The 26650-nt window shown below is 41.0% G+C and overlaps 1 protein-coding gene across 1 annotated transcript in view; it reads left to right on the top strand.

Annotated features, from left to right (window-relative positions):
• The first annotated feature begins 16366 nt into the window (after positions 1-16366).
• LOC126457013 (glutathione S-transferase-like) overlaps positions 16367-26650 on the top strand; it is a 76120-nt gene continuing 65836 nt past the window's right edge. The window contains exon 1 of the mRNA XM_050092984.1: positions 16367-16525. The gene's annotated coding sequence lies outside the window, so the exon portion shown is untranslated. The remainder of the gene's footprint in view (positions 16526-26650) is intronic.

Raw genomic sequence — 26650 nt, 5'->3', positions numbered from 1 at the left:
TTGACTCTGCACGAAGTGCCATTTTTAGCAGCCATTGTTTCATGCCATCTTTCAGAAGTATAAAACCAGTACATAAGAGGACTAACCGATGGTTGGGATTCAAAGTGAATACAGAAGTATATGGGAAATTATACTTTAATGTATGAACATCACAAGTCATTTGTAACAAAACTTACGCTACAATTTCCAGGCACTCTGGCCAGAGCCTACCTCTCTTGGTATTATGGCAAGTTTTGGTTCAGACTATAGACATAAAAGCCACATAATTTGAGGAGCCAAGGGTTGAGTGACTTTAGGAAACTGAAGGAAGTCGTAGGGCATGTTCTCAAATTCTATTTTCTGTTGAAGCCCCAGTTACGTGGCAGTCAATAAGAGAAATTTGGCTAAGTGTAGATTACCACTAGTCATGGCTACCGAACGTGGGAGAAACTTCATTTGCCTAACAGAGGTCATTTCCCAACAGACTGTCATTAAAATATGAACATAGTGTATATGACCTTCATTTTATAACACTTCATTGTTTAACTGTACAGATGCTTTTGCTGTGCTAAAAATAGGTGGATCATGGTGCCTTTCTATTTTTATATCAATTTGATAAAGTAGAACATTTGATTACTAGTAGCTGCAGCTATTCTTTTGTGCGCCATACAACCTCAAAATAATGTTTTGCATTTTGTGAAGAAATTGAATGGGTAGAATTAATTCACAATAAAGGATGGCAGCCAAAAAACAGTTGCAGGATAGAATAATTAATAAAAAAAAAAAAAAAATTCTATCCTGCAACTGTTTTTGGCTGCCATCCTTTATTGTGAAGAATTTTAACAGTTGCTGCTGCAGCCATGTTTAAAATCTTGAAGTAGAATTAATTGAAATTTTTATACTTAAACACTTTATGTTAGAGTATTTAAACTTACTTTGATTTGCACATGTGCAGTCTGGTAAGAACGAAAAAGGTATTAAATGTGTTGGCAGACCTATGTATTAAATGCTTTTATAATCTGATTTAAACTAGTTGTCACTAGACAGGTAGCAGGCTGGATGACTTCTGCCACCAATAAACCAATGGGAGCCTACTGGACTCCACTGTGTTGGCACTTAAGCTGTGGTGTGCTACCTAAAGCGTTGTGAGGGTGGTTCGTGATACTTGAAAATTGGGACTCTTATGTGCCTTGGAAAAAAAACTAGTAAATTCAATGAAGTTCCAGAATTCAGAACTTTCTACTCCTATTAACTGTAACGTAGTAATTAATGAACTATTTTCTTATTAAAACGAGAACAAATAATTTTTATTCTAAGTTTTTGTTGCTCTCGAGAACAAATAATTTTTATTCTAAGTTTTTGTTGCTCTCTATCTTGTAATGCAACTTTGATTCACAAAATCTGGATGACCTTGATATTGATGACAGGGCATGTGGCAGGGCCTGTACCATGTAAATTGCGGCATCGATAGCTACGATGTCACAACATAGGTGCGCCCTGCAAAGTTGGCACTATGACACTGACGAAAGTGCCTTCTAGACGGCGCTGTGCAGCTCCAAGAGCGCCGCTACGGATTCTGCCCATTTGATGCCAAGCAGACGACCAAGCAACATTGTTTCTATTTCACAGTGGGCGAGCCATTACTTGTAACTTTGTAACTTGATGTACAGCTTCACACCTACGTGCTCATCTCGGCCAAAGTTAAGTACATAGTAAAACCGCTTTCAATTGCAGTGCCAAGTATTCTACCTCACCTGCTCCTCCTAGCTTCCTACATTCAGCCTACCCTTCAAGTTTCAGGAGCAGACCCACACACTGCCTATCCAGGCGGGATACTGAATAAATAGTTGGACTTCCCTGTATCTCATTAACACAAGTGTGCTGTTATTCTGTATACGTGCAAATATTATAAATAGCATTTTTATAGTGTACACTGATGCAATAAGTTAAAAGAGCTAACAAAATAACAGTTCTGTTGTGTTAGATGCCATGTTGGTATGACTGAATGAAAGTTCAGTTGTTGGTATACAACGTGATTTCTTATGTTGGTATACGATGCGATTTCTTATAGTTCAGATGTACAATGAAACGTTAAACATTTTTGTGATAATCATGCAAAATGTAAGGCACATCTGTATATCAAGCTTTTTTAAGAATTCTCGCTTCTGTGGGTCGAGAAGAAATGTCGAGCTTTTTTAAGAATTCTCGCTTCTGTGGGTCGAGAAGAAATGTCGAGCTTTTTTAAGAATTCTCGATTCTGTGGGTCGAGAAGAAATGTTAAGCTGTACGATGTGTATGTGATGCAATACTCCAATAAACATTTCCTCTATGGGGGCCAGCAGCTCTTACTAACCACACACATTCAGAGAAACACAAGAAAATAGAAGATGACAGGAAAATATACCTCGCCTATGAATATGTTTTTGAAGGGTGACAGTCACAAAGTGAAGGAGAGGGTGGAAGCCGCCTGCAGGAATTCAGAAAAAGGTAGGTCCTAAAACAGTGTACTGTTGAACATACAACATTATAATTCTATTATGTCAGTAAATGAAAATACTTTTCTTAACAAACAAATATGCTGCAACTAGCTGGGGCTCATGTAAAGGAGCCAAATAGGGCCATAGGTGCTCGAAATTATGAAAGGTAAGGTATTCAAATGAGTAACAGTAGAACAGGCAAATTCAATATTGTTCAGATTAGTTTTTCGTTCCATAGATCCGTGCTGAGGAGATCCTCATCGATGTGGAACATGTCAATTTATTTATTTATTTTTTTTTTTTTTTTTTAAAGCTGAAATAACAATACTAATAGTATGAATATATACAATACATCATTTGTCTGTATTAAAAAATTCGTCAATGGAGTAGGAGTTGGCCACTAGTAAGTCTTTCAGGCTCCTTTTAAACTGATCTTTATTTGTAACTAAATTTTTTATGTTTACTGGCAAATTATTGAAGATGAGTGTTCCTGAGTAGTGGACCCCTTTTTGAACTAAAGTAAGTGCTTTTAAGTCCTTGTGTAGATCATTTTCGTTCCTGGTATTGTATGTATGAACTGAGCTGTTTGTTGGAAAAAGAGATATATTATTTAGGACAAATTTGTCAACAGAAGCAAAAAAGAAACACAACACTTTAAAGTAAAGCACAAAAATCACCTTAAAGCATGTGACCTTTGTTTATGACACTAAAAACAGCTTTTCTTAAATAAAATCTAAACACACTGGTTTCATAAATTCAACTGTGGAATCTTTATGAAGTGTCCACAAGTTGCTCTTTGCTATCTATATAAATATTAAATTGCAAAACTTTATGAAAGGAAGTATGTGCGATAAGTGTAATGTAGAGTTTTTGTTTTTAGTAAGCACTAAGATTGCAAGTGGCCCTTTTTCTGCAGGTTCTAAAATATTCTGTTGTGGAAACTGAAATGCCATTCATGTTACCAATCTCATTTCTGCTTTAGGTTCACTCTGGACTGATATTCAGATGCAAGGACTCCTTTCATGGCATTAAGGTGGTTACTGCAGTGGTCTCCATTAAGAATAGTGGGTTGTGTTTCTGTAGAAATCGGGGTAGTAATCTCTGCTATGTATGGAACACTGCTCAGTAGCCAGTGGTTTTCTAGAGAAAAGACTGTCAGCAGTAAATAATGTAAGCGACAAAATTCGTAAAAGAGCAGTAAATTTTTGCGTGTATATTGTGACAAGGCAGAATCAATTGATTAGCTAGTGACTCGTCCTCTGGTTAAGAGAACAGTATGCTGCTGTGACAACTGTGAAGCTACAAGTGCTAAGTCTAACCTCCTATGACAGTGAAAGTAGTTTTATAAAACTGACTTAATCCCTTCACTGTTAAGCTAGGGTTTCTTACTGACCGGGTAGGGGGATTGTGCAGGGAAGGCGAATGGTATGCTTTGAGAGAATTTCGGGAAAGTGTGGTCCATATATAAAGGAGATTGCATGTAGGACACTACTTTCATCTATTATTTTTTCCTAAAGTCTTTGGGACCTGTACTACGTTAGAGTAAACAAAGATATTGAAGCTATTCAGAGGGAGGCAGCTAGATAGGTTACTGGTGGGTGCGGACAGCAAGATATGTTACAGAGATAATGCTTCAGGAACCCAAATGGGTATCGGTGGGCAGATGACATTATTTTCAAGAAATGCTATTGAGAAAATTCAGAGAACCAGTATTTGAAACCAACTGCAGAATGACTCTACTGCTGCCAATATACATTTCACGTAAGAACCATGAAGATAAGATGCGAGAAATTAGGGCATGTAGATGGTCATCTTTCCACCAGTCCATTTAGAGTGGAACAGGAAAGGAAATGACTTAGTAGTGTTACAGGGTACCCTCTGCCACATGTGGTACAGTGGCTTGCAGAGTATGTAAGTAGATGAAGACTTTACTCCTCTAGATCTATTTAGTATAATTCACATTCCACAGTATTTTATTTTCCATTTCGGAATTAATTATTAAGATTCTTTGTTTCAACTGACTAATTTTAATCATTATCAAAAGGGTGTTAATGATAATTCCCTCAAATGCCCTGAAGCCAACAAAAATAGAACAATTCACCTGCCTGGTAGTGCATCTGGCCAATGGTATTATGTCATGTAAGCGACCCTGTATCATTCTCAGCCATTTTGTATCTGCTGCTGGGTAAAGGCCTCTAGAGTTCTCCATGTATTACGAACTACAGCTGTGTATATCCATTTCACTCTTTGTTTTCTAATGTCTTGTACTCACCTTCCATTGTGTCATCTCATGTCTCTTTGGAATTCAGCAAAGTACTTCCTTCATTCTAATATGAACCTTTCATCTGGCTACATGTTTTTTCCACCTTCTCTTACTTGCTATTACAAAGTTACATCCCACATACAGAGATTTGTTACCAGTCACTCGTAGTAATTTTCTTCAAACTTTTTCTCCATTGCTTTTAGTGTACTGGACACGCATTTAGGAAGACCGCAGTTGCTGAAATCCCTGTACAGAGCTCCAGATTTGTATTTTCTGTTGTTTCCCAAATTTATTGAAGGAAATGCCAGGTTAGTTCCTAAGATGCGGTTGTTCCCCGTCCTTTGCCCCATCCGAGCTTGTGCTCCATCTTTAATGACATCATTATTGAACAGAACATTAAGTCTTAAATTTCTTTTCTATATTGCTTGCTGAACAACACTCAGATTTTGACTGGATTTCATGTTATACATATTATAGAAACCAAATAGTAGAAACTGACTAAACTTTTCTTTTCATACCTGTCAGAAATTTGGTTTTGTTAATGCAGCAGACTTTACAAAAGCACTGAAAGCTATTTTACTTTTGTTGCTTCTACTGTTAATCCAGTGATTTTTAAATATAAAAATTCCTCAGATTCAATGTTACGTGATCTATTTCTTTTTTGATAGGTTGGTTACACATTATTTTAGTGTGTCCAGTTTTCGGGCCTTCTTTTGTACATAGATTCTACTAGTTGTTGGGATTTGTAGGTACCAGAGCCAAACACCATAAACGAGGCAGATGCTTCACATATGTTCCCTTCCCTTTTTCCAACTTCAGGAATCTAAAAACACTCTAGGGCTGCTGAGAGTAGTTTGGTGATCTGGTATCTCCTTTCTTTAATCCCTCTTGAATATTTTTTCATTATATTGTTTATTCAAAGCTTCTGCATTGATGTTTATATTCTTTATTACACGAGTACACATTGTTTCAGTGCCTTGTTTCTCAGTTGCTATTTGTTGTACAGAGTTAGTTGAAATCATATCATAAAGAATCCTAAGCTGAGTGGTAACTCTGATATTTTATTCCTTCTATAATTTCATTCATGACTTGCAAATGGTCCCCTCCACTAGGGTCACTTCTGAACCCTACTTATCTATTATCTGATTAATATCAATTTGTTCTGTGAAGTTAGTGGCAATTTTAGTTAATATTACTTTTACATCAGTTTCACTCACTTCTACTGCTACTATACTTGCAGGTGCCTTTCTTGCTTCATACACGTCTGGCCATCCGAACATTCCTTCATGAACTAGTTGTTCCGATTCATCTCTTGGACTATTCAAACATTAAAAGGAATCTTCAAATGCTTGTATAATTTTTTTCTGCTTACGTATCTTCTTAACTAATGAAATTTGTGCCTGTCCCACTTAAAGTTTTCTTAATCTCCATTTATTTTCCTTAACAAATTTCCATTGTACATTCCCACTTATGAAAGCCATTTCTGAATAGTTTCATTGTATTTTGTTCCTATTATTATTTGCATGACACTCCTGCATTCTCTTTAATAGTTACCTAGTTTTATTTGAGATTTATACTTTCACATCTGCAAAATTGTTCATTCGGCAGTGTAACTCCTGTCCTTATATAATGGCCCTTTTCTCGTTATCAGTGAAATAACCATATTTTAAGATGATGAACCTAATGCTGAATTTGATTCTGTACACCATTGTGTTCTTACATAAATTTTCATTTACTACACTTCTGATTTTGTCCCTTTTGCTCTGGATTTTAATAATGAATAATTTATTGAGTAGTGTTTGATAAGAGTGCAATCAGTTTCAGTTGTTTCATTTGGTCTGTGAAACTTCATTTTCTATGTGTTCTTCAGGAAAATTGTTCATGATGAAAGCAATCTTTACAAATTTTTCTTATGCATTACTTTCATGTTTTATCATATCCAAAATTTTTCACTGAAAAGTGATTCTTTAGTTTTTGTTCAACTTGTACATTAAAGTTCCCCCCTACCATGTTACAAAACTTGTCATTTATCAATTTCGGTAAATCTTCCTAGGCATCCTCCACCTCTTAATCAAATTGTATTATGGACTTAAATGATTTTGATTGAATGTTTTTTTTTTTAATCAGAATGAAAAATGCTCCTATAATAGCACTAAAAAATATATGAATATGTCCTTGGTAGAGTCGGGGATGTTAAAGAAGGAAACTTGCTTTTTGACTAATTTGGCATCTTCAAACATTTAAATCAAAACATCTTCAAATTTGTGCTTTGGTATTTGTTAGTATTAGCAGCCAGGCCATATAACATATGCATCATGGCGTTATGTTCTTCAGCCATATTGTTTTTTAACCCTGGTACATCTTATGGATTTGCAACACAGGATCAGGGACTTAGCTTATAAATCACAAGCTGCAGGTGCGCCAATATTTTGTAGCTAAGAACTCATAGTGCTGGGGAAGTAGGGTTAACACAAGTATGTCAAGATGTTTGACTGAAATGTATTTGAAACTGCCAGGTAAGTTAAAAAAACTAGTTCCCTTTTAAATCCCCAGCTCTGCCTGGGAAATATTTGCCTTTCTGTGTGCTATAACATTTTTCATTCTGATTCCCAGCTCTTACTGTGCCATAATTTTGGCATTGAAACTGTTTAGTATAACATAAAGTTTCCTTAGAGCACACGAGCTTCACTAACACAAGACCACATGCCCACAGGAGGTTTCTCTTTTTATTTCTTTCACACTTTCATTTTATTATTTTTCATATTCTTTACTCTTCGATTTTATTTTTTCTTCATTGCTATATTCATTTTATAGGTACACACATTTCATTTGTACCCACATGAGACTGTCTATGCAAACAATGGAAAATAAGCAGAAATATTTAACATAGTGCATGAAATAACAGTGAACATAAATATGCAAGTAAACAAAATATTAAATAGTGTGCTAAGTTGATGATAATAATGTAGGTAAGAAGTTCATATTACATGGATAAACTTAATGTATGACATAGATGAACTTACTTAAAAGCTTACTATATTGGAAGCTGAATGATTTGCCCAGCTAATAATTTAACTGTTATCAAGTGTGTATCTGGTCATCATCTCCAATCTCAAATTCTTGTCATGGCTTATTTAAAGTATGAAAAAATAAAAATTGAGAAACAGTCGCCAGAAAAATTCGTGAATAATTTTGGGTACAAATTGTTCCAACCACCAATCCCATTTAAGTATGAGTATGATTGCCTGAAATAAGCAGAACTGCAAAACAACATATGCATGATAAAATACTAACAACTTTCAATCCTGTATGACAGTTGATAAACTTAAGCTTGTTCTGTCTGAAAATAAATTGTCTAGAAGATACCATTGTAGTTATTGAAGAAAGTGCAGTAAAACATTTTCTGTTGGTTAGAAATAAGGTGTCCTTTTCTCTGACAATTATTGTTTTTTTTTTTTTTTCTGAGCAATTTTTGGATTTGTTTGATTTTCTGTGTGGTCATTGATCATTTGATCAAATCTTTTGTACAGGGCCGGGAATAATTGTGCTTTAGTACATGTACTGTTTCGTACATTCGAAGATTTTTCAGTGATTTTAAGTCACGGGTGAATAAAATCTTTTAACATATTAACAACAAACTGATAATCAACTGCAGTTACAAGTTTTTTTAATTATATCCAATTACAACACTTAAAATGCAACACATTTTTTACATATCACAGTTTCATGGGCAAATGGATGATATTTTATTTTTAGTAAAACCCGAATGATGCAAGTTTTTTGCAGACGCTTCTTATAATTACCATAAGAAAATTGGCATGTGTGATTGTTTAAATCTGGAATTTATGTGCAGCTTCAGACCACTATATCATAGCAATGTATGCAGATAAAGCTTTCACAAAACAAGACAAACATTAACACTTTCACTGCGGCATCGGTGCAGGTGCACAACTCTCCAGTGCGGCCCGGCAACCTGTGAGTGTGGGTTGGTAACACTCTGAAAGGAAAGGTACCACTCGGAGCAGACTCTCCTAAGACACCTGAGTCACAGGCCGACGTCAAGACCTTGTAAGATGTTTAGGATCATGTTCTATACTGACTTAATGATAACGCCTAAACTTAGAGGTTTCCATTTACAGATCCTAGATCCCTCTTGTATTTTCGCTCAGCAATATGTTGACTGCGTTATCGTTCCTTTCGTCACCTACAAGTTGCAACAATTCATCTGTTACCAATAATCTGAAGAAATCCATAGGAGAATTGCCAGCAGGATGAATTTGGAGAAATTCTTCCTTCGTAAATGGGTGATACTGCATATTATGTGGTTCTTTATGCCAGGACTCACCTGGATTATCTCCATGTGACAGGTCGGGCTCTTTTTCATCGTCGATTTCCACATAATCGTCGTGATTCGTATCGTCAGATTCGGAACTGTCACGAAACAGATTCGAAAGCTGTGCTTCCACACTATCATCACTCTGCAATTCTTTTGAAGCCTCTAAATGACAATCTTGGTGGTATGCCTCGTCCACACTACACAGAAAATCACTGTTGTCTAGTACACTAAGTAACTGTTCCTCTGTCAATTTAACACTTTTCCTGCTCCTTTTCATATTGGAAGGTCCAGGTGTTGGTTCATTAGCTGCCATTACCAACAATATACATTCAATAACTGACCACACAAAACAAAAGTTTACACGCTTTGATGCTATTTTTTATAGCTTAGACGCTGCAACTAAACTGAGTAATCCGACAGTGAGCGCTGACGCTTATAAGCATCAGCCGCACTGGCTTGTGGCTTGTTTTGACGCTTATAATCGTCAGCCACAGCAAAAGTGTTAATTACATGTATTAGTCTACCTTCTTACAAAATTTGAACCGATTCATGCTGGTTTGAAGTATAGGAGTGATGTGCTCCAAGAGCCTCACAGATAAATGTTTATTATTATTATTATTATTTATTTATTTATGTAAACGAAGTAAGATTTTTCAGACATTTAAAACTTATCTTAGTCAAAGAGCCACTACACCAGTAGACAAAATCTGAACCATCAGTCTCACTCCGGACTAGTTACTTAACTTATAGGTGACTGTGCTTCCATGTAAAATCTGACTGGTGCATGTTCTACTGTAACCATTAGTTTTGCAAAAGGAATAAATCAATTCAAACAATTTGCCTGGGTGCCGGCTCTGGTTTGTCATTCAAACCCTACTTAATTACTGCATCACAGCTACGGTAAGACAGATCTTTGAATTGCTATATAAATAGCTGCTGGCCTAGGCTAAACCAAAAATACTCTACCCCATTACTAGCTCAAATAGGAACCAAACACCAACACCTGCCCACCACCACCCGCCACAACTGAGATTCTGTGCATAGCCTTTCCATACACATTTGTTACAACACTTCTGCGCTGTAATGATTATAAATAATAATATTATTCCATATTATCTTCCATTAGTATGTGTATTGCTTTATTCTCTTGTTTTAGGAGTTTTGATTTTAACTTCTCTTCCATCATAAAGAGCTTCTTTGCTAAACATTTTTCCTCAGTGCTAGTGTTTGAAGTTTTGTACCTCCACTATTTACAACATGAATCCGGCTCCACCAAGAAGGTTATATTCCTATGGCTCACTATTCTGCACTTGGTGAATACTAAGGTTGGGCTTCATATTGATAGACTGATATGAGACTACGTATCTTTATTATAAGCACCATCTTCCATAATATAAGGAAGCACTGAATTTGAAGTATTTGCCGACTAAACTGTGGCAGTGACACAAACTTGTGATTTGCATGGCGCGCCAATACGAGACTTCAGTCATCATGTAACACCTACTTTTGGCAGAAATCTGAAATAATAAACTTTGGCCGATTATTTCCTATGTGCATAATGGGCACACATTGATGCCATTCCACATAGCCAGATCATTGAGAGGTTGGAGGTAGTCATTCTCAGTTTTAGATGGGCCGGGGTAAAATGCCATCGTTGAATATTTCACACCTGCTGAGAAAATTCCAGGGAGAAAAAGAACATCATCAGTAAGGTCATCTGCATGTTACTGCTCAGTTTCAGATCGGTGTCCTACCTTAAGTGCTCGCACACCCAATCAAGACATAAATATCCTGGCAAGAGACCTGCAGCAGCCTGTGGGTCACATCACAAGTTAGCCTATCATTGTCTTCAAGTGGTTCACTTGTGAACTTGATGAGTCTCCAAATGCATTCCCCCCAGACACTATATGGCATGGAAAATATGGTGTCATCTTTGCCGTGAGTAGATGCAGGAACATTTTGGTGTGGAGTGTGGTGATAGTGGTCCATTAATTTGCTTCAACCCGAGGATACATTAAAACTGTGTCATTGTTTTGGGTGGGTTGGTTGGTTGTTTTGTGGGGGATGAAGGGACCAGACTACAAAGGCCTCCGGTACCATTGTTTTGGGAAATGCGACCAATATGGTGTTGGTTAGTGCTCTTTTCTGGTGTGGGATCATATAATGAGCACACAAACTAATAAAATCTTTTCCTTGATTACTATATTATGAAAATGATAGCTGCTACTCACCAAACAGTGGAGGTGCTGAGTTACAGATAGGCACAACAAAAAGAATGTCAGAAAGTGAGCTTTTGGCTATCAAGGCCTTCATTGGAAATAATTAACATACACACACTCGTGCAAATGCAACTCTCACACACTAGACCACAGACTGGCTGTTGAGACTGGACTGCGAGCAGTAGTGCGTGATGGGAGAAGTAACCAGGTGGTTGCAGAAAGGAGGAGGCTGGGGTGGGGAGGAGGAGGCATAGCAGGTTAGGGCTCGGGATGGTAAAGTGCTGCTTGTGGGAGCATACAAGGACAAGGAGGAGAGAGGATACAGCTCAGCAATGGGGTGATCCAGCTGTTTCTTGGCCACAGTTTGTCCGTGGCCATTCGTGCAGACAGATGGCTTGTTGGTTGTGATACCCACGTAGAATGGAGTGTAGTGGTTGCAGCTTAGCTTGTAGATCACATGACTGGTTTCATGGGCATCCCTGCCTTTAATGGGGTAAGTGATGCATCACCTATACAATTTAAAATGCTTAGCTGTAATACCACCACAGAGTAGCATACCTACAGATAGCACTTATCCAGTGGTTTGAAGTCTAATACACAGTATGGAGAGCTGCTTTGCTTCCTCTTTTGTAATGAAAGGATGATCTTAAAAACCACTTCATGGACATGAGCGTAAATTACTGGGTCCCTGTCCCTTATATAAGGGAATTCGTTGTTTGTAAGTGAATGGTTGCCTTGACTGTAACATATGTTTTACATTCTATATGTGTTTCTTCTGTGTGCTAATGAGCACCCAAGTCTTACAGATTTTTTACAAAATTACTGTACAATTTTTCGAATCTTCTTTGTGATGAGTGTTGTACTTGATGTACAATATTAACTAACTTTTAAGTATTTTAAATTGTTGGCTGTAACTTTGTTAAACTACTGAAGGAGTAATCATGTTGTAGGTCTGCTGCTATCTTGAGCTGGGTTTTGATTTGTGTCTAGTCAGATTGTTTTTCCTTTCCTAATGTTACTGTAATTTGTTTTGATGCAATATGGATTTTATGCTTTTGTTAACTGTTGATGAAAGACCAGGAGACTGTCAAACCCAGTGTCGAGACATGGTCTGTTTCTCTTAAAAAATTCCTTGATGCTGTTTACATGTATGCTTGTATGTGATGCACAGTTTTCTCCCTCCCACTCTGTTGGATAAGTTGCAACATGAAATGTAAATATTTGTGGGCTGTGCAAGATTCTGGTGCTGGCACTAAATCATGCCTCCCCAACGCTTTTAAACATTTACCATTCTGTTACTGTAGGATTGAAATTTTTCAGTTATTATTCATTTGGTTGTATGTTTACTATTTTTTAATTTCTCATGCTAAATTAAAATAACTCAGTTATTTTTATAATTTACATCTATGTTTTCCTACTTCTGCTCCTAGTATCTTGATGTTACCACTTCTGCTATTGTTTCTTCTACATATATACTCGACAAGTTGTCTTATGGTGTTAGCAAAGGGTACTTAGTGCACTGCAGTCACTTTTCCCTCTTCATGCTATAGTCTAAGAGTGGTTTGCAGGAGGAACAATCACTGTTAAGCCTCCATGTGAGCTCAAATCTCTAATTTTACCTTCTTGGACTTTCTGTGAGATTTACTTAAAATGAAGCAGTATATTGCTTGACTGTAAAGAGAACACTTACTCTCGAAACTTAAGCAGTAACCCAGACGATGTTGCAGAATGTCTCTCTTGCAACATCTGCCACTTTAGTTGGCTGAGACTCTCAGTGATATCTTCATGCTTACTAAATGAACGTGTAACAAAACATGTTGCTCTTCTTTGGATCTTCTCCATTTCCTCTATCAGTCCTATCTGGTGCAGATCACTAAGCAATATTAAAGTATTGGTTTAAGAAGTGATTGTAAGCTGTGGCCTTTGTGGATAGACTAAATTTACTGAAGATTTTTCCAGTGAATCTGTCTGGCATCTGCCTTACCTGCAATTACTTTTATGAGATCATCCCACTGTAAATTGCTCCGTATACATGCTCTTAGACATTCTATGGATGTGACTGCTTCCAATGATTGTTCTGTGGTCATAAAATCACACAGTAATAGGTCTTTCTGGCTATTTATGTGGAACACATTATATTTATGTTGAGGGTCAGTTGCCAATCCCTGCCAAAGTGTCTATCCACTGCAGGTCTCCCTGCATTGTGCTACAATTTTCTGACATTGTAACTTTTCCAAACTTTTCCATATGCAACAGTATCATCTGTGAAAAGCATCATGGAGTTTTCGATGTTCTGCTCCAGATCAATTGTATAAATTATAAAAAGGAATGTCCTATAACAGTCCCTTGGATAAAACTGAAGTTGCTTTACATTGTGAATGACATGTTGTGTTCTGTTTGTTAATCCAACCACATGGCTAGTCTGATTTTCTGTGTGTCTCTAGTAGTTCATTAAGTGGCAATGTGAACTGTGTTGAATGCCTCCTAGACGTCCTGGATAACTTCAGTCCGGATGCCAGTCTCTGTGGCTTTCTGGGTCTCATGAACAAACAGAGCAGTGAGCTGTGTTTTGCGCAAATCTTTTCGGAATCTATATTGAATACTACAGAAATTGGCAATACCCAGGAGTATCATTATACACAAGCATAAAACTTGCTCCAAACTTCTAGAACAGACCAGTGTTGGAGATGTGGGGCCATTGTTTTATGTCTGTCTTTGATTACCTTTCTTAAAAATGGGAGTGACCTCCGCATTTTTCCAGTCATAAGGAACACTTCGCTATTCCAGTGAGTGCTACTAGAGGAGGAGCTAATTCTTTCATATGATGTGTATAGAATCATATAGGTATCCCATCAGATCAGTAGCCTTTCTGTGTTTGGTGATGCCACAAGGCACTTGGGAGGGATCTGAAGTATAAGCCAGGACACTGGTGCATTCAGTCGAGAATTTCACATCACTGTCTCTCCTTCACAGGCTTTCCAAACATAGATGATAAAAATTCCTCCCATCACCATAATTAGAATCTGCTGTCTCTTGAATCAAATGTCACTGTGCAGGTGTGCATTAGCAGACTAGGCAGTGGAGGCAGGTAGCTGTTTTGTGTCCTAGCTGCATTTCAGCTTTCTCATTGGAGACCAGTTTTCAATAAGGCTGCTTCTTTTTTTTTTTTTTTTCTTTTCCTTTTTTTTCTCTCCGGCCAAGCAACTAATTTAGTTGAAAGGATCTGAGAGTCCCATGTCAGAAAAATTGTTTTGGTACACTGGGAATCAGTCGTGAGACTCCGTGTCGGTTGTGAACAATGCTAAACACTGAGAATACAGCAGACATTTGAAGGTAGTGTTTCTTCCCATGTTTGAGCCTTATTTGTTTCAGTTTCTCCTGAAACTACGAAGTTAACATTCTTTTACTGTTGTAGTTAGGCCATGTATAACATGTAGCTAATAAGTTAATGAAAAAACAATTATATATGACATGCAGCTAAAAAGCTAATAAAAAGCAGTCAAGTCAATGTGTGGTATGAACACTACAGTGCTCTGCGAGGTGTTGTAATGGAGAGGAGAATTCGAACTAGGGTGCAACTTGGATGTTTCATATACACAAAGGATTGTCAGGGGTTGAAACTCACATTAAGTGCCAGGAGAAAACTTCAGGCCTTTGCGAATCCATTCCGGTTCTCTAAGAGTTTGAAGTATCACGCACACAGCAACTAAGTTTACCATTTGATAAGAGTAGCAGGAGAAAACAACGTGGTTGTATTTACAGGGACTGGACAAAAATATGGAATCACCTCGAGAAATGCATACTTGTAGCCGCTAGCCAGGCCTACAGGTTGTGCTGTTATATTTGACAACGAGCAACATCTGTGCAATGTCAATATGTTGTAAGTGTCAGTAGTGATCAGACCAGAGTTCTGTGTGTCTGCGAGTGCATTATGTCGGAGCTAAGTTAATTCGAACGTAGGCAAATTGTTGGTGATAGCCAATGTAGCCGTAGTGTTTTCATGTTGCACCGTATCGAAGATTTATACTGCATACAGTGAAAACTGAGAAACATTATCCGCTAAGTTACAATGCGGACGAAATAAACAGAATTGTGACGAAAAATGAGACGACGACAGCTGCAAGAATCATTGCAGAACTGAATGTCGCGCTCGTGAACCCTTTCAGCACCAAAACACATGGGGCTCCATATGCAGGACGAGCTGGAATTCTAAAATTTCTCACCAGTTATGCAAGTGCTCGTAAAAGGAAAACGTGGTACAAAAAGCCACAAAACCTGGACTGCGGAACAGTGGAAGAATGTTATTTGGTCGGATGACTCTTGTTTCTGAGTTCCTGTGAAGGAGATCGGTGATGACATGGGCAGCCATATGGTAGTATTTCATGGGTTCCAGGGTAATCTGGAAGGCCACATTACTGCCAAGGACTGTAACCCTTTTGACTGATCAGGTCCATCCCATGGTACAATGTTTGTTCCCCAATGGTCATGCTGTGTTCCAAGATGAAAGGCCTGCTGTTCATACAGCTCGCATCATCCAGGACTGGTTTTGTGAACACAAGGATTAATTGTCGCATCTTCCCTGGCCACCAGACACCGGGTCTCAATGTTACTGACGCTTTGTGCTCTACTTTGGAGAGCAGGGCGCGTTATCGCTTTCCACCTCTATCATCGTTGCCTGAACTTCCCACTCTTTTTCATGAAGAATGATGTGTGTCCCTTGAAAACCATATAGGACCTGTATTTGTGCGCTGCGAAACGACTGGAAGCTGTTTTGAATGCTAACGGTTTTTTACACTTTATTAGGCATCCTAATGCGTTGTGTTTTTGGTCTTTTCATACTTTTATCCACCCCTTGTACTAGACCTCTTGTTAGCTGGTATGAGCGAAACACTTCGGTGCCACTGTCACAGCTACGGGTGTGAACGATGGTGTTGTTGAAATCAGTGCTCTGATGTTGCTGTATTCATTACACAACGACGTGGAATAATGTGAGACATAATAGTGTACGCCTGCAGTATAGGATGTTCCCGTTGCGTAACACCGCCCCACCCACTCGACGTCAGTAGCAGGCGCTATATAGCCGGCTTCACGAATGCGCTGTCCAGTGTCGTTGGAAGCCTCGCACGACTGAGATCGCAAAACGCTCACCCGGCAGTGGACGAACTTTGCGCTCAAAATCGGAAAGAATCCCTTGGTTTCCGAAGTGACTACCTTCCGCTCGAATTTCGCAAGAAATTAAAGCTACTATAAGGTAAGAGGAACTGACATACTAAAATTTTTCCTATACTGATGGTGTGTTTGGAGCGGTTGCAGGATATAAATTGTATAGATTGACATGTGACCTCAACTACTACGTACTACCACTACTAGCATCTCATCGACAGCGGCGTGTGACAGCATCAACCATCCTTGTACCCATGGGGATTGTATCCCTAACTGTTAATACGGAAACAATAGGATTTTCTTCGTGTTATCTGTCGTATTATTGTCCTGCGTAATAAGTTTTAAATAGAGCGGAAAATGTCAACAAATTAGCATGTTGCCAAAAATAAATTTTTGTCGCACTTATTTTCCATCATGAAACGGAGACGGTCCCGAGTTTAACACAAAAATGAGCTCATCTTTGATTGTGCTTACGTACCAGTGCGAGCCATCAGGCTCACAAAATAAGTTCAATTTTTGTTTTCCGGTTTCTATATTTTGCTGTGTTTGAAAAAGAAAAAAAAACAGAGGGCACCATTACGGAGATAATCCTGATGCATTCAAGTGTAGGCAGCAGATCGGGTCACCATTTGGCTGGCGTTAATCACAACTTTTCAGTTGTCATGAATACAGGCAGACTGAACTAACGTGAAGGTTGAAGAATCAAAATTTTCAAGTAAATAAAAATCGCAAATGAACATGGAACTTCTGGGGAGAATAATTTTACAGTGTTGAATTGGAAAATATTTTATTCAGTAAGTGATTAGCAAAATGAAAGAAATTGCAAAAACATATGCCTGTAAAACCTGCTCAGGTTTTCATGCATCTTTTAGCTGTTCTGTACCCGGGGAGGAAAAATTTGATCTCGCCCGTGATTCAAGTTAAATAGAGTACTGTCTGTCATATAATTTGTCTGAGAAAGATATGTGTTCTTAATAATCGTGCACAATACACGTTGACAATCTCTTTAACAAGAACAGCAATATATATTGAATACATATGTGACGTAGCTCTGTAGAAAAGTATTCGTTTAACTGATGTTAACACTGTTGCAGGACTTTTTTTTTTGTTAGGAAACCAGTTTCAGTGTAATATTGTCTGCGACAAAATGCTATGTAAGAGGCTGAACATAGAAATTTTGATTTATTCTATATTTCGGCAACAAACAGATGATATTGATTAATTATTAATCGTTCAGTTAGACACATGGAAAAATAATCTGTGCTACCATTTTACGCCCCTTAAAAGTATAACCAAATGTGATCTAACTGGCACTCTTTTGACTGCTTTCACGGTTGTTTACGGACATTCGACCTTTAGCATAGAATATCGATTTTCAGTAGTTTCTGTCTACATTATGACACCAAACACAGGGTATCCCTATGCAGCCAGTGTGTGTGCGTTTTGCCAAACGGCAACACCATACATTTACGAGTAGTTTCCTTAACATTATACTTAAGTGTATGGTCTGTTGCCAACTTGCAACATCATGCAGTGGCGTAGCGTCGATTTCCAGTGCGAACATTAAATTTACCGCCCCACCCCCCTCCCCAATTTCCACAATTAAGAAAAATATCTCAGCTCTGTCACTATTTCAGATGGATTCAAAATAAACGCGTTTATTTAATTAAAATTTTACTCTGTGACTCTTTAGCGACGCAAACTCTTTTAATACATTCGCTAAGGCTAATGAGCACCTCTTATTCGGTTTCCAAACTGTTAAACTGAACGTGGACATTGTAGATCTTAAATAATTTCTAATCCGTTTCTATTTAGAGAAGCTTTTCTCGCAACTGGCATTACTTACGGCAGTTGTGGGGAATATTCTCAGCATTGTAACTATATTAGGTAGCCCTCCTTCACTTTTGGATTCAAAAACAATCTTTTAATAAACAGCAGTAGGCCGCCGGAAAAATAAGTTATTTCTTACACCTTGTTGAAGCTACGAAAGTCCTTAGATACATGTACTCAAGCTTTAACTCTTCTGTCAAAATCTTGAGGAGCTTGGTCGAGGTTGCATTCCTCATCTGCGACGCCCGGTAGTAGTGCAAGCCTTAAGTATTTTTTGGCCGAAGTCTGGAGCGGCTTGAATCTTTCTCTAATTCCAGCAGTGGAGGTTCAGTAAAATTCCTCTCGTTCTTCTTCCAATGGCTCAGAGCACTATGGGACTTAACATCTGAGGCCATCAGTCCCCTAGCACTCAGAACTACTTAAACTTAACTAACCCAAGGACACCTCACACATCCACGCCCGAGGCAGGATGCGAACCTGCGACCGTAACACTCGCGCGGTTCCAGACTGAAGCGCCTAGAACCTCTCGGCCACATCGGCCGGCGTTCTTCTTCCAATTCTGTGTGTAAGGCGAGTATTTTCTGAGCACAGTGAGGTAGGTTTAGTCCCTCCGTTTGCAAATAATTCTGAGCATCATTCACTTCACACATCACAGGTTGCCAAAGACCCAAGAAACACACAAACGAAAATGACTGCATTGCAACTAGCAAATTTCCTGCTTCCGCTCATGCGTTCAAGCTTCTCTAGCGCTGTCAAAATCTCTTTGTAATGATTCCATGTCGTGTGTTCCATCGCGTGTCCTGAACCCTCTTCATACTTGTCTGCACCGAAAGCGTAACAACCTTCCTATGTGCCGAAGAAAGTAGCTGAATTCACCTCCACCTCCATCGAAGGAAGCTACATGTAAGAAAGCTGGGTTCAGAGAGTGTGGTATGAGCACGGAACAAATTTATTCGTTGTTGCACTCCTGTCTGTCTTCTGACCTTTGTAACAGCATTATCACAAGGTTGCCTTTTACAGTTCGTTATGTCGAGTTTACTTACTCTTATTAATATGTTCGGCTGTTTTGTTTTTCGTGTCAATAAAATCTGTAAAAGATTCCACTATTCGTACTTACCGATTTTCAATCATCACGTATTGTGATCTTTGTGGGAATTATCCGGGGTACTGTCGAATATCAGGAAATAATGCTTGACCTCTCGAACCTGACCTAGTCTATAATTTTTTGCCGAACTTTCTTCACTACAATTTCTATAAACTCGTTTTTAATTTCTGGTGGTATATGATAAGTGAAACCTTATTAAATGTTCTCGGAGAACAGGATCTACTTCGACAGTAGATGCAACAGATCTAAAAAGTTGGCTCCATGGGCACAGGTGCCGCTTTCCCTGTGGTCACGTAAAGCTAAATTTTGTTTTGCTAAGAATGTTATTATGTCAAACGTTCTGGTTAGCATTTCATGACATTTTTTAAATTTCTTTTGCCACGACGTCTTGGCTCTTTTTTATCAGTTGACTGCCCTTTCTCAAATATTGATTCCAACTCCTTCCATTTGCAAAATTTTTTTATGTGGCACTTCATCCATGGCTGGTGACTGTGGGGTTCAATTTCCACAGTGTATTGAAATAGTCGGTGAGGTAAACTTCGCGGTCTAAGGCGCTGCAGTCGTGGACTGTGCGGCTAGTGCCTGCGGAGGTTCGGGTCCTCCCTCGGGCATGGGTGTGTGTGTGTTTGTCCTTAGGATAATTTAGGTTAAGTAGTGTGTAAACTTAGGAACTGATGACCTTAGCAGTTAAGTCCCATAAGATTTCACACACATTTGAACAGGTAAAACTTGGATGTGTTCGGTGAGTTTGCGTTTTCAAACAAACGACAGCAAAAGCAAAACAATGGTGCTTTAGAACGAGAATAAGCCACCCTAGTGCATAACGCGATGTTTTCAAAAACCTTTCCAATCCTTATCTCACCCCCCTTAGAAGTCGAATTTCGAACAATCCCTTCTTAAGCGATGCCTACAGTATGCGATCAACACCCTCACCAGATTTCAAGTTTCTGTCCTTATCGGTTTGGGCTGGGCGATGACGACTCAGTCAGTCAGGATAATGTCATTCAAAGGTCTGTGTAAAGAATGTAGATTGCGATACTCTTACCCATCTTACAAGTCAGTTGTCATGAAAATGCTAATCATTTCCATATTAATACACGTATTACACTATATGCAAACTTGACATTTGTTGCATGCCGCATTCATCATGGTCTTGCCATTTCAATGGTCAGCAGCATATATAACGAAAAGACGGCTGTTGCGGCAAAACAGACTTTGCGAGGCACATCTGACTGTCCTTTCTGTTTATAAATAAAGTTTACAAAGACGTGTAGTGTAGTTGAATTCTTACGCTCCGAATGCAGGACGTAACACAAAAGTGAGAATTGCTCCTGCCAGTAATAATCGTTGTTCAGGCTTCCTTGAAATTTACCAGCTGCTTTTAATGGTTACTAGTTTGTTTACCGCAGTTACTTAAATTTGTCTCTGAAGAGCCCGTCGTCGGCTTCGTAGCTGTATCGACTGTTTCAGCATCGCATGGCAGAAGCTTGATCGCAGCCGGTCGTATTGTGAGCCCAGGGCGCGTTACTTCTCCCTCTCCCTCGTGCCCCTTCTCTCCCTCCGTCATGCTCCTCGCTCTCTCTCTCTCTCTCTCTCTCTCTCTCTCTCTGACTCAGCTTTCTACGCATCTTCCTTTTTTCTTCGGCAGTCAGCAAGGCCGAGAAAAACGTGCCTGTCATAATAACCGGCTTGCCGGGCTCGATTGAGGGCTACACAGCGTTGGCTTCTTGGCGCGCTGTGCAACCAACCGTGTTGGTCGGAAAACCCGCGGGAGACCATTCTGTTGGGTAGCGCATATGACTATAAAACATTCTCATATTAAGTTACTGTTGCTGGTAGTTCTACTCAGTACCTCATATAATACAGCTGGATGCAAATTATTTGATGCAGAAGGAAACGGTAGATGACGTGCTGGGAGAGTGTGTTTTTAACAAAAGAGATTTAAAAAACAATCTATCGTTACAATATTTGCCAAATGAGATGGGATAATTTGAACGTTTAGGTACAAGGGCTGTATAATTAGAGCATGAATGAAACTATCATGCGTCTCATAGTCGCAAGGCTTGCTTTATTTTCTCACTGATCAAACACCATACCCTGCACATTGTAAACCGCCCACATTATTTTAGTGCTTTTATTAATGAAAAAAAGTAATTAAAACTTGGTTTAGTCTAGCTAGTTACGAAATTAGACAACAGGTATTAATAATTAGCCAGATATTGATGGCGGACTTACTCCCAACGTATATGTGCCAACAAATGACGTGCTGACCGTGAGACTAAGATGTTTGCCCTTTTGTCTCACATTTTTATGTGGTTCTGTCCCTTCCAAAATAATTTTATTAATAATGAAGAGATTTTTAATATGTGAACACTTTTGTACGATGCAGTTATTTTATTGTAAAGGGATTCAAGGAAAACATACCTATTGGTTCAGATTTCATTCACACTACAATTGCAGTCGCTCATTTATCACACGCTTGTGTGAATGTACCACTCGGAATCTACTCAGCAAGCATGCTCCGGCTCTACTGACAATATTCCGCAACGTAGCTGAGTGGTCAGTAGGCTCTCAGCCGTGGCAGCGTGCGGACGGCCCCGCGCGCCGGCCAGTGCTCCGCTGCAGGCGTTTGTTTACTTCCGCGTCGTAGCTTTCAGGCTTGTGTCCGTCCACCGTGAACAACATGTCGAGCGCTTACCGCCGTGCGACCCTTAAAGTTTCCTTCCCAGCTGAACATGCGCGACCTCGTGCACATGAAGTTGAAACGTTCATACGTGAAGAAGTTCGTTTAGATCCTAACCACGTTATCGGAATCCATTTTTCGATCACGAGTAGTGTCGTTCATATTAAAATGACAAACACCGAGGTGTGTGAAGATGTTATTCGCCGCCATGCCAATGGACTTAAGTTCAAATACTCTGATGGTCACGTCGGAGCTGTAACACTTGAACTCGCAGAGTACGGTCAACGCACGATTAGGGTGTTTGAACTACCTTTTGAAGTGCCGAAGGACGAAGTTGTATCTGCGTTACAACCATACGGTAACGTCATCGGTTACGTAGAGGAAAAATGGCAAACCTTCACGACCTACCATGTCCTTAATGGTGTGCGTCAGGTCAAAATTGAACTGAAAAAACATATTCCATCATACCTGACCATTGGCGGGGTGCGAGCCATTGTCATGTACGACGGCCAACCCCGAACGTGTGCGGGTTGTGGACAAGAAGGCCACGTCAGATCCGCCTGCATGCGACGCCGCCTGATGCAGACGCCGGTCGGCGAGGAAGCGTCCCCATCGGTGATGACTCAGATCCCTGTCACATACGCCAAGGTTGCCCAGGAAGGTAGCACGTCTACACAGAGTCTTCCTGCTCCGTTGACGTCGTCTGATCAGGTAGATGCAACCGCTCCTGAGATTCCTTCTGAGGTGCCCCAGACGTCAGATCCTAACCTGCCGAATCATCGCAGCACTGTGACTGAAAATGCTACTGAGATGGACGTTGATCTGGGAGTGGTACCTACTTCTGCTTTCCTTCAGACTGGTCCGGAGTCAGACGAAAGCCACCCGCAATCGGACTCTGAACGACTTGTTCGAAAACAAGGGTCGACACGAAAGAGAAAGAAACGTAGCCGTACACCCCCTGATGAATCCATTCTACGGATGGATACCGGGGATGCAGACACGAAGATGGACGACAAACCGATCTTTGATGACCGAAAGGCTGATGCGAAAGACCCGCCACAGGCGACCACTGGCAACGAACACCCCTCCTTACTGACGCCGTCGCCCCCACAGGTCGACGTTGAAGAGAGCCTATCCGATGAGACGAAAACTACGTCTCCTCTCCACGTGGATGACGTGCACAGCCGATGCCCTACCGCAGTATCAGTCTCCTGGGCAGACGACGTGGAGATCGAAGGGACTGGGGTGGACGCTGCTGATGATGGGGCACCCCCATCAGTTGCGCCCGCGCCCGCAAACTCTCCACAATAGCAGCCTCTTCAGCGGACCGGCAAGATCGACGACCTCTCGCTCCTGAAGAAGAAGCCCCGCCAGTGCCTGTGGGACTCCAACACCAGCATTATCGTTTCGCAACGATTAACCTCGCGACCATTCGTGCACCCCACAAACTAGCGCTGCTCCGCGATATGATTTATGATGCAGACATAGATATTGCGCTTTTTCAGGAAGTGCATGTTGCCGATTTTTCACCACCACATGGCTTCACGGTGCATCTTTCTCCCGCTTCGGACACCGGTAGTGGTGTTGCCATCATCTTACGCGAAGGTCTTCCTGCCGAAGATGTCCTATACCTCCCCAGCGGCAGAGGTATGGCCCTTACTCTCTTTGGTGTACGCATCGTCAATATTTATGCGCCGTCGGGCTCCAGCTACCGTCGTGAACGCAATGCCTTCTTCGCGAATGAAGTCACACCCCTTTTTATGGGACCACACGATGACTGGATCATGGGTGGAGACTTCAACTGCACCCAGCGACCTCAGGATCAATTGCCGTGTCACTCACCATGCGCAGCTCTGGAAACAGTCGTCACGCGGCTACAATTTGTCGATACGTGGAGACATGTTCACGGTGATCTTTTGGGCTTTACGTACCACACTGCGCACTCCTCTAGCCGACTGGATCGCATCTACATCTCGCGATCCCTAATTCAACACACTCGACAGGCTGAAATCTGGCCTGTTGCTTTCTCAGACCATGAGGCTTACTTCTGTGATGTTGTTCTCACAAGACAGGCAGTATGGCACGGACGTGGTTTATGGAAACTGAATACGGCACTTCTTAATTCACCTGACTGTCGACTTCTAATAGAAGACACTTGGATCACATGTAATAGACGCCGACCCACGTATCCGTCTACCATATCCTGGTGGATCCAGTGTGCAAAACCTGCTCTTCGAAAAACTTTAATCCGGTATGGCAAAGATGTTGTCGCCTGGAGGAAGAGCACTATGGACTTTTACTACAGGATCCTACGAGAATGCTCCACGATGCCAGCCTCCCCTGAGCGCCATACAAGGATGAACCAAGCTAAGGCCCAAATCTCCAATCTCATGCGACGACATTTGGAAGGGGCGATAGTACGATCTCGTACTGCTGATCGCATGCCTCATGAACATCCGTCGATGTACCATATCATCCAAGAACGACAAAATCGACGCCGAAAATTGATTCACGTCCTAACGGATCAAGAAGATCGTCGCTACGTAACCCAATCTGCCATAGGGAATGTGCTTCACGCCCACTACCGGCAGCTCTACGCCGCAGTTCCACATTCCCCAGAGTTGATCGAGGAAGTCTCACAGCTCAACTTCGGTGGTATCCCAGGAGATGCGGCGATTGACTTGATGTCGGAGGTGACTGATGAGGAAGTCCGCGATGCGATCCGGGCAGGAACCATCAATCGCTCCCCGGGCCCCGACGGTCTTCCCCTCGAATTTTATCGCACCTTCCGTGATTTGTTGGAGTCCACCTTCACCTCCATCTGTCGGGAACTGATGTCTCCGGAAGTACCTGTGCCGGACGCTTTCATGGAAGGAATTATTATTCCTGTACATAAACCGCACGGTGGCAACAATATCAGTGATTATCGGCCCCTCACCCTGCTGAACAGTGATATGAAAATCTTCACTCGCCTTTTGGCAGCACGACTTAAAAACGTTGCCCGCTATGTTGTGTCGTCAGACCAAGCATCTTTGGGAGGCGACAACAATATTCGCACGGCTTTATGCCGCTACAGGGATATGATCGCCGTTACCCAGGCACAACGCCTCTCTGGGGCACTTGTGTCTTTGGACTTTAGTCAAGCTTTTGATAGGGTTGACCATTCGTTCCTTACGGCCGTTCTCCACCATACGGGTTTCCCGGTCGCCGTTATCACGGTAGTGATGCGCCTTCTGCAGGGTGCCTCATCCAGGATTATGTACAATGGCAGACTCACTCCACCGATAATAATAGGTCGATCCGTACGTCAAGGTTGCCCTCTATCAGCAATTTTGTACGCCTTTTTCTTGGAATCCTTGCTATGTGGACTAAGACAACGTTTGGTAGGGTTGTCCATAGATCGCTACCGATTCTGTTGCACGGCCTATGCTGACGATGTCGTCATCTGTTTACGTAATGCCGACGAAGTTCGAGCTGTTTTGCCGTGGGTAGCGACTTATGGTGAGGCGTCGGGTAGCTCTTTAAACGTACGTAAGTCACAAGTTATGTTCATTGGCACGGGACTTCCCGTGGAGTGCGTTACACCTCTCACCACCGTTGATACCATTCGTTGTTTGGGAATAGATTTTTCATCTGATCTCCGGCGTTCAGCCACCATCAACTGCCGACGCCTCCTTTTAATGATCAGAGCAGGTCTTATGGACCATCGCCTTCGATCCCTAGATATTCTCCAACGAGCTCGATATGTCAATACATATGTCGCATCCCGAGTTCCCCATGTAGCGCAAGTTCTACCTTTCCCGCTTACTGTGGCACGTCGCATGTTGGCAGAGATGGCATCTTTCGTCAGCTCTGGGATGTTGTTCAAAGTTAACTATGCGACCCTTACTCTTCCCCGTGAACGAGGTGGGATAGGTCTGTTTCACGTGCCGGATAGAGCTTGCGCCCTATTTGTCAGCTCCCAGATGACGGTATGGACACGTTGCCCAACGAGCCTCACTGGTCTCCTCCTGTCGGCATACTTGCCGGTCTCACTGTCAGCCCCAGTGATGATCTCGGATGTTCCGGCCCAGTTCCATTATATACGGTACTTCTTTCTGGAACTCAGTTACCTACGCCTCACCTTACCAAGACAGCTTTTACTCAAGACAAAGGCAGTATACAATGTCCTCCAATTAGGTCGTCCACCTAACCCGATTGAACAAAAGTTCCCCCAGGTTGACTGGCGTCATGTATGGCGCGCGGTGTTCGCCTGTTACCTTGACACGAATGTTCAATCTGTCTGGTACATAACTGTCAATGGTAAGCAAATCAACCAATTTCGCCTTCATCGTATCCACCTCGCCCAATCACCTCTATGCTCCACGTGTGGAGTGCCAGACAATGATGAACATCGGTTTGTTTGCGGACCGGCGGCGGAGGTTTGGCACTTGGTTCGACGTATTGTGGCTTTTCTAACGCGGGACATACCGGATCGGATTACTCCCCTTTCATTATTATTTCCGGAACGTGACTATTTTCCTCGGACAAAGACCAATGCTGTGAATTGGATTCGCGGACATGCCATTCACTACTTATTTGGACAAACTGTAGAC

This window comes from Schistocerca serialis, chromosome 2, assembly GCF_023864345.2.
Source record: "Schistocerca serialis cubense isolate TAMUIC-IGC-003099 chromosome 2, iqSchSeri2.2, whole genome shotgun sequence".
Lineage (NCBI taxonomy): Eukaryota > Metazoa > Arthropoda > Insecta > Orthoptera > Acrididae > Schistocerca > Schistocerca serialis.
This window is presented reverse-complemented; position numbering and strand designations above follow the sequence as displayed.